Here is a 6,418-nt window from a genome sequence, read left to right on the forward strand (position 1 = left end):
CCACAAATTTCTCCATTTAACCTCAAACCTAAGAGAAACAGTTGACATATTGAAGAGATCTTTTTTCCTTTCCTATTGATCACCAGCGCACTAAAACAAAAGAAAAAAGCATGAATTGGATATCAAAAGCCATCGCAACCCCTTAAAACACTTCAAATAAAGTGCCATAGTTACTTTTTACCCCCAAACACATGCAAGTACATATATAAGGCATCTCATTCGAACACATCTCTGTGTTGTCGGTATCAGTGTGAGAATGAAAGCATGGTGTTTTAGCTGTCAAACGCTGCTGTTTTTTTCTTGTTTACTGTTGCACGGTCTGTCAGCCATGGCCTGCGGTACTTCTTTCTTTAATAATACATCTCAGAGTGAGTAATGCCATTTGGATACAGGGAGCTCTGCGCCTGGCCTTTGCTCCTTGCACCTCTCCTCTCTCTATCCCTGGAGTGTGTTTCAACCCACGTATGTTTGAAGGAATTCTATTTGCCGGATGCCCGCGTGCTCGTGTGTGCGAGAGCGTGCACTCGCGTATTTGTGTTTAGAAGCTTGTTGAATTGAAACACAGCCAGGCAAGGTGGTGGTGGTGGGGTGTTGTTTTGTTTATTGCAAGGATAGGTGAATATCTCTCTCTTCAGCTCGCACGAGCTACCAGGCAAATAAACTCAGCGCATCAAATTTAAATAAATCACTTTACCTTCCGTTTCTTAGTAAGTGGGGGCGAGTTGATCAAAATAACATACAGAGAGAAGCGGGGTCTGGAACGGCGTTCTATTGTAGATGTCAATTAATGTATCTTGTTCTCTTCTGAAAGTTGATTTCAATTACTTCGGTGTGAGCAAACAAAGGGTGTTAGCAGACAAGGGCTTTTCTCTCCCCCCATAACACACACACCTTAATCGCTACTTTGTGTCAATAAAGAGCTGAACGAGGGGAAGCTAAAAAGTGCAAGAGAAAAGCGGATGATTTTTTCATCTTCCATATGTCTTTGTGCTGATCTCATCTGGCCTTGAAGGGACACTAACAGAATCATCCAGGCTTTTGCAAGAAATTCTCATATCTCTGTGTGTGAGAGAGAGAGAGAGAGAGAGAGAGAGAAGAACACCTCTCCTATCCCTCTTCCTCCAGCTCTCATCCCTCCATTTTTACAGATTTGCTTTGTTTTGTGCCTAATGTTAATTAAACTGCTATAGCTTGATAAAGAATTGTGTTTTTCCTGCATTACTTGTGCCATGTGTTATCACAATATGGTCCAGTTGTCTGGGCCTTCCTGTTTGGAACCTGAAGGAATGGTCAACAGGGGGCAGTACACCGCTTTCCATGGCGTGAAATTCAACATGTCTGGTTCCTTTGTCTTATGGCCTGTTAAAAGCCAGTTTCCAGAGCTGCTTTCTTTTGCCATTTACCTTGAATATTGAATATCATATTGATATTATTGATGTGATTTTTATGATGTTGAAGTGGAAATGGTAGCGAAATGTTGCGGTGTAGTCAAGTGTATGTATGTATGCATGTGTGTGTGCAGGGGGGAGGATGTTTTGAAAAATATATATATATATTCCCCTTGAATAAATATCACAAATCACAGTAGATATATATATATATATATATATATAGTGTGTGTGTGTGTGTATGTGTGTGTGTAGGCTATATGTATATCTATATGTATATATACACACATTTGTTTGCATGTATTTGTATATTATACACACACACACACACACACACACACACTGAATGGAATCATTTGCCTCATTTGATATAATAATAATAAAAAAAATCCTTAATATTAACCACAATTTTTCACCATTTCTGCATGTTTTTGATTATTGGCTGTCAAAAATGTGTAGAAAATCTTCCAAATCCTAACTGAAAGGATTATTTATAGGTATATTTGTTAAGAATATTTCCGTATTGGTCTATATATGTTATATCATGATCAAATTATGTCATATAGGTTCACTATGTCCCCATCTATCTGATGGGAATCATCTCATTTCAGAAATATCATGCTCAAAAAGTGAAATTGGATGCATTTGTTGTTTTTAAGCCCCAAAACTCCAATTTTTCCTTTCCTGCTGGCATTCTCAACTCTTTTTAAGATGGATACTGTTTTCCACTCTGACAGAAGCACAAATCCAGCCTAATAAACGTCTGTATGTGTTCGCAATTAAATAAACAATCTATTATTTCTTTTCTCTGTGCCTACAGTGCCGTGTCAGTCACCATATGCTGGGAGAGAGGAGCAGGGAGTCGTATCACGATGGTAGTGTTTTGGCGTCGTGAGGAGATTCGGTGGGAGCTGGAGCTGAGGGCTCACGGTGCATGTAGCACATCAGATCTCCCTCAATTAATCCAACATTAGGTGCCTGGGATCCACGAGTCAGTGCTTTTGGAAATCATGTGTGGCTCAAATCTAATTATTCTCTCCCTTCCTTTGAGCCAGAGAGGGTGGAGAGAGATAGAGAGATAGGGAGAGAGAGAGAGAGAGAGAGAGTGGCCGTCCACGTAGCTATAGGTTTTGTTATGCTGTGATTTCTCTCTCTCTCTCTCCCTCGCTCGCCCGCTCACTCCGAACCCCGTTCTACCCCCATCTCCTTCTCTCTCTCACTCATTCTCCATCTCACTCTCTTTCTCTCTCACACACACACACACACTCCAAACACTCTCTCTCTCTTCTCCTCTGCCTCTCTCTCTCTCTGTCTGTCTCTCCCTCAGCTTCACTAGCTCTTGTGCTGTAAGTTCATTTGCTGTGTCAAGCAACAACTGGCTCGGGAGTGGGCATTGGGTTTGATCCTTTTGTCAAGCGTCCCCTCTGCGATGTGTACCGCATCCACCTGCACACCACGGGACTGGCCGCCTGGCTCTCTCTAACGTCGCCGTAGCGTCCTGGGTTTATCACGACTGGGCATCCCACCTTGCTGAAACGGGTGGTACAATGAGATGCTGAAGGTTTGACGGGGTAAGTCGCATCCACATGTGGACGTCGCTCCAGTTCTTTTTCATCTATTTTTTTTTTCATATATTGATTGTTTGTTTTTTTTGTGTGTGTCATTTTATTTTTATTTTTTTGCCATTTTTGACCGTGTGGTCCATCACACCTCCTGATGCTCGTGTCAAGTGTCTCGTGAAATCACCATATTCATGAGCTCCATTCAATTAAATCGCAATCAGTAGAGGGTCCGGCTCGAAGTGTGTTTTTTTTTCTTTCTTTTAGTGTGGAGTGGAATAGCGCAGTTCGCTTATGGAGAAAGGGAGGAGTGGAGAGAGGTTGAGAATACAAATATGTTCTTATTTTTTGGCTCTTAACTGTTTTTAAAAATGCCATCCTTTTAAACAAAAATGTCATATAAAAAGTGAATGAGTGAATGGGTTCTTGCATGAAGAGAGTAGAATAAAAAAAGAAAATTTAGGAAAAAAAATCTATATGTAATTTAAGAGGTAAAGAAAGGATGGACCCGGACGAACTTTGGCAAAGACAAAAAAAAAAAAAAAAAAAAAGAAGAGGCATAAAATCCATGCATGGAGGCCATTGATTTACTCCTGGAGTTCTGGGGGGTTTGGAAGAGGGGATTGTGTGTGTGTGTGTGGCTCCAGAAATGGACAGAGAGAGTGAGAGCCCTGAAGCTATAGCACTTGGGGAGTGTGCCCTGCATGTGTGTGTGTGTGTGTGTGTGTGTGTGTGAGGTGCGTCTGATGGTCTTGCAGGCTGGGGGTCTGGAGAGCGAGCGAGCAGCCGCCTGCTCCACTGCCGGTGTGTGCCCGTACGGTGGCTTTTGTTGCGTTTGTGCTCGAGTCCAGCTTCTCCCTCTCCATCTGCCTCAGTTAGATTCTCCTCCAGTTTCTTGTGCTGCCTTTTCTTTCTCTCTGTTGGGTTTCGAGATTTGTTGATTTCAGCATTGAAAGCTGATTGTGTTTTTCTCATTTTGTGAATGATCAGTGTAAAATAGAGAAATCTATTTGAGTATGTATGTATACTATAATTCAGTAGATTATTATTAATATGTATAAATATATATTTTTTAGGTGTCATTTTTGAAAAAAATACTTTTTGCATGAAATGGAGGAAATCCTTAAAATTTTTGTTATTTTTAAATTGTGACCCTGATTAAAATTGTATTCTATGAAATTGAGACAAGCTAATTATAAGGGAATTCGAATACAATTTTGCACTAAAATGAGACAACTATAAAAAAGGCCTGTTAATAAAATATTAAAAAGCAAACCTTTTAAATAAAATAGAATTTTTGTATAATTATGTTTGTCAGCTGAAAAAAAATCTTTATATGTTAAAATTAGTATGACACCACAATGAAAAAGAAGAAATTGCTAAATGGACTGAATTTTACTTAATATTAGTAACCAAACGTTCAGTATTAATGCATTTAAACAATCATAATCAGACCTACTATATAAAGTAATGCATGATTTTTTATGTAATATGATGCATTTAATATGCATTACAACGTGCTTTTTTTTTTTAAAGGGGTTTCTCTCATATAGACAAATCACACAATTTAGCCCCCACCCCCTTCTTCTTCTTCTTCTTTTTTCCCTCCCCCTGTCATCCTCAAGTGGTGTATAGAGGGGGCCCGCCATGCTTCATTTGAGTCCACGTCTCCATATAGAATTCTCCTCATTGTGCTAATGGACTGTTTGGCCATTTGTTTTCTATTTCTATATCATTTAGACCGATGAGATGTGATGAAGTGGACCATAAAAGCATTTAGATCTTGCGCGTTTGGCTCCGTTTTAACCCCGGCGGTCTGTGTTTTTAGGTGAACCTGCTACTGTGGACTATCATCATCAGAATCATCACAGTGGCAATGGGATTCAGGACATGGACACTCGCTGGAGGACCTCCGCGGGGTCCATGCGTCCCAGGTGAGTTTATGCTGTTGGGGGAGGGGGGCGGGTGGATTACCCATAACCCCCTTCCACACACCTCCACCCCATCCCCCGCTCCTTCATTAAATGCACCTTTCCCCCAAGTGGCCCTTTGAGAGCACAGATTGCTGGGAGGAAATAGCACCAAAAAATAAAAACACACACACTTACCACATTTCTTGAGGCGTTTACTGAACAAAAATGCACTGTTAATTTCTGTTTGCAGACGAGCCGTTGAGAAGCCCTTGCCTTGCGCTACAAAGCGTCTTCAATCAATTGTTTTGAAAAGGCCTTTCCGTTTTCCGACGATGCCGGCGGTTCTGTTGTTTCTCTCTGTAAAGGACTCTCTTCGGTGACGGGTATTCTTGGGTGGATAATACGGCTCTCGTTGTTATTGCTTAAGAATACGCGTAGTCGAGGAGAGTCATGTCGGCGGCGACTGCAATGGACTAGAGAGAGCGTTGAATCCAGAAGGCCCACCTGCCTGCACACACACACATGCGTTCTCTAACGCCGAGGTTCACGCCCACATCCATTTATTGAGTCAGAGAATCTGCATTTCCTGTTTGTGTGTGATGCTTGTGCTGTTGATTTATCCGGCTACTCCTGCAACACATCTTTGCAGCCAGCGGAAATGAAAAAACTGGGGGTTTTATGATTCGCCGTCCTCACCCCATAAAGGCTTTATATTGTAACATCTCAGGCAGAGTTGTAGATGCAAATGTGTTCGGTTTGTGCCATATATATATTCTTTTCTCAGGACAGCACACACTCTCTTTTTAATGCAAATTGATTTCGAAATGACATTTATCGTACAGGGTTTCCATATGGAGCTCTGGGAGAGATGGAAGGGGGAAAATGGAATGAAATGTCCACGAAGCCACTAAGAGCTAAATTTATGCGGATTGTAAAGGAACACACTGCAGATAAACAGTTACCATGGCTTTAGATTGACTGCGGCGTGATGCTGCATTCTAACCTCCATGAAATCCATTTGGGAAACCTAACAGGATCTACTTGACTTATGAAAGCTTATGATCAAATCTTATAAATATCCATGAGATAGTTATATGTGGAAAAAAGTATTATTTAGCTTTTTATGTAGATGTGTTTTGCATACTAATAGATTGCATTACGGACTGGCTGTTGATGTGTTGACGTGGACGATTTGTAAATCTGCAAACATTTTAATTTGTTCTCCATTATCATTCGGCAGATTTAAGTGATGTATTAGCATTTCAGATAGACTAAAGGCAACAATCAGCCCGCTCTGCCCTTGATCGCTCTATAATTAATGTTCTTTCGGCTATGTGTTTAAATGAGTAGAGAGAAAAGAGGTGTGGAGGAGGAATAATGTAACGTTTTACCACTAGGGGATCCACACAACTGAAAATCAGATCAGCTTTTTTAGTCTGTTGTTTAACTTTTTAAGTCATTTTTGAGATCATTTTAAGGTGTTTGGGGTGCATAGGTTCAAAACTAATAGAAATATCTGTTTAGATGAATACTATTAGATTTAAAAGGTTTTGGCTGC

The 6,418-nt window shown here is 40.7% G+C and overlaps 1 long non-coding RNA gene across 1 annotated transcript; it reads left to right on the top strand.

The window, feature by feature from the left end:
• Positions 1-2,663: 2,663 nt before the first annotated feature.
• Positions 2,664-5,841, top strand: LOC132123852 (uncharacterized). Its single transcript, XR_009426694.1, has 3 exons — positions 2,664-2,959; positions 4,776-4,881; positions 5,111-5,841. It is a non-coding gene; the product is annotated as an uncharacterized LOC132123852 (long non-coding RNA).
• Positions 5,842-6,418: the final 577 nt, after the last annotated feature.

Source organism: Carassius carassius, chromosome 42 (assembly GCF_963082965.1).
Source record: "Carassius carassius chromosome 42, fCarCar2.1, whole genome shotgun sequence".
Lineage (NCBI taxonomy): Eukaryota > Metazoa > Chordata > Actinopteri > Cypriniformes > Cyprinidae > Carassius > Carassius carassius.